At 37.0% G+C, this 3013-nt stretch overlaps 1 long non-coding RNA gene across 1 annotated transcript; it reads left to right on the plus strand.

The window, feature by feature from the left end:
- Nucleotides 1-1505, plus strand: LOC115417143 (uncharacterized). Its single transcript, XR_003935087.1, has 2 exons — nt 1-282; nt 1030-1505. It is a non-coding gene; the product is annotated as an uncharacterized LOC115417143 (long non-coding RNA).
- Nucleotides 1506-3013: the final 1508 nt, after the last annotated feature.

A 3013-nucleotide genomic window follows, 5' to 3' on the forward strand; every position in this document is an offset into this window, starting at 1 on the left:
AGTATTGTGAAATGAAATATCACGATATATTGCAGAACCGATATTTTCTTACACCCCTAGTTGTATGTGATTCGGCCATTTTGGCTTTTTGGAGCCAGGTGTGACTTACCAAACGTCTTTCAAGATAAAGTGCTCGTTGAACAGTAATTAAAATAATAAAACTTTGGCATACCTTGTGTTTTAGCTTAAAACGTTACAGAAAACTTGCACTGTGATCATTCTGATTCTCTCTATTATTGTACCCAGCCCTAATTTAAGCCAAGGTGTTGCTATAAATCAGGGGTGTCAAACTCATTCAGCCCAATTTAATCTGAAGTGGGCCGGGCTAGTCCAATAATAGCATGATAGCCAATAAATAATGACAACTCCAAATTGTTTTAGCGCAAAAAATAACATTCAATTATGCCAATATTTACATTTACAAACTATCCAAACAAAAAGGATGTGAATGACCTGTAAAAAATGAAATTTGTTAAGAAATATAACTACAATTTTATCAATATTCTGCCTCGACTTATCATTTATACATATGCATTATAGATCCGATCTACAAAGGCACAAAACATTCAGTAACAGGCAGAATATTGTTAAAATTGCACTTCATTTACTTCAGACATTTTAGTTTATTCACATTTTATTGTTAAAGGATAGTTTGTTAGTGTAAACATTTTCATAATTTAATGTTTTTTGCACTAAATCAAAGAGAAACCAAGTGTTCAGAGAATGCAAACCTCCGCCAAGCACCCCGAACGGTGTGCGTGTGGATCGACTATTTCTTTTTAAATTATGGATATGCAAAACAAATTTCATAATATTTCATGAATTGCATTTTGTATGATTTTTTGAAAATGGTGCATAAAAAATAACAAAAGTCAACAAAGCATAATGGAAGAGAAATAGAGCAGAACAATATTTTGTTGAAGTTTTTTTGAGTTCGATGCCCTAACTTGCACTTTGCAGATTCATCCCACGGGCCGGATTGGACCCTTTGGCGGGCTGGTTTTGGCCCCTGGGCCGCATGTTTGACAGCTGTGATATAAATGTATAGTCCAGGGATCAACCCCAGATGGGATCCATGCACATTCCCACAGATGATCACTTTTGATTCCATGCACTTTACACCACATACACCACCATCCCATAGCCTTTTTTTTTTCAGTTTTTCTCATTATCTGAAGTGCAGTCATACAGATTATCGACGGTTTATTTAAAACTGAGGGAACGAGGATGATAAGGAGGCGTTGCTTTGACTGGATTGTTCCCTTTGTGGTCCGCCGTGGGTTTTCTCGGAGCCCTCTTACTCGTTCATCTGCCTTTGATCGGCTGCAGGTCCACCTTAAATGTCCTTGTACTGCCAGTTCAGCCCAGTCTGGTGCTATTCAAAGGAAAACTGTCTTCTAACCTGAGCTGTGAGGTGTGATGAGTCGGAGGGTGGAACCAAATGTTTATTTAATGGATTTTACTGTGATTGTTGTGTTCTGTTATTAGATGGAGAATGACGCATGCTAAGGAGGAACTGTCAGATTGTTTGCATTTAAAAGCTCCCTTTTCTTTTTTTTTTTTTTGACTGAGTCGAGTAGAACAGATCGCAGCAGCTGGGGCAGAAAAACTGCAAACATTTGTCACTAAACGTTGTTGGTAGGGGTGTGTATTGGCAAGAATCTGGCGATACGATACAAATCACAATACTTGGATCATGATACGATATATCACGATATATCACAAAACTGTTAAAAAGGCAATTTTTTTATTGGTTTGAAGAATTGAATTATGCTAGAAATATGCACAAATACTAAACGCATTTTTATTTGATCACAACAGGATCTAATGCTATACCACAAAATGTTCCTGTGTTCAAACTGAAATTCTGTTTTACAGACATTACAGTTTAAGATCCTGTTCAAATGTTCATATTCTATTAGTTCAGAACTTATATCAGAACATTATTTTTGTGCGATCGCAACAAAGGAACTAACATTTAATAAAAGAGTGTTAAATAATAAATAAAATAGAGACAAAAAAGAAAAGCAAAAAAACAAAATGAATCTCTGCCATATCTGCATTTGAATAAATACCTAAAAATATCGATACAGTACTTTTTAATATTGATACAGTATTGTGAAATGAAATATCGCGATATATTGCAGAACCAATATTTTCTAACACCCCTATTTGTTGGTAACGCAGTGCAAAGCTGAAGGACCTGTGGACGTTTGACAGTGTTCAGCTGAAGGACCTGATGCGTCTGTAGTTGTTTAGGAAGCTCCTTCTGAAGCCCGTTCAAGACGAGGAATGCAAAGTTTAAATAGAACAGTGATGAGACAGACGGATGAAGAGGACAACAGGCTGTCAGGGCTTAAAAATAGTTTTGTGATGAAAATGACTGGAAACAGGCCTGCTCTAAACACCTCACATCAAAGACTGAAGTAATAGAACTGTTTTCTGTTTTGACTCAGTAGCTCCATGTAGACCGATTTTTCTAACAGACAAACCAGTTGACTGATGCAGATTTACTGTAATACTGCGGTCACCACTCAAACCATACATCAGTGGCTACTCAGTGTTTTTTTTTTTCTGAGCTAAAGGGTTGAACTTAGAGCTGTAATGTTTACTTGTCAACTGCTAACTGAATCAACTATGTTATAATTGATGCTCAACAGTCTAAATTTTTGATCTCCGCATCTTAAAAGTGAACATTGTCAGCTTTTTTTCCTTTGTTGTTCTTCTGGACATCTTAGATTTCGGGAATCACTTTTTCATCATTTTTTCCCCTACACAGAACGGTTAACTAGTAATAATTAGCAGCAGCCCCAGTACAAATACAAGTAACTCTGAAAATGTTCTACAGTCTATAAAGTACTGTCACTAACGTGGCTTCGGCTCCTGTTGAAAACGCCTTTTTTTAGCGCTGTTGTTCTCTGCCTGTGTCCGTCAAACCACTCGTCTCTGCTGTCATGGAGACGTAAACACAACTGCCAGCTGTTGCATCATAAACGTCCATCCACAGCTAAAA

Source organism: Sphaeramia orbicularis, chromosome 3, assembly GCF_902148855.1.
Source record: "Sphaeramia orbicularis chromosome 3, fSphaOr1.1, whole genome shotgun sequence".
Taxonomy (NCBI): Eukaryota; Metazoa; Chordata; class Actinopteri; order Kurtiformes; family Apogonidae; genus Sphaeramia; species Sphaeramia orbicularis.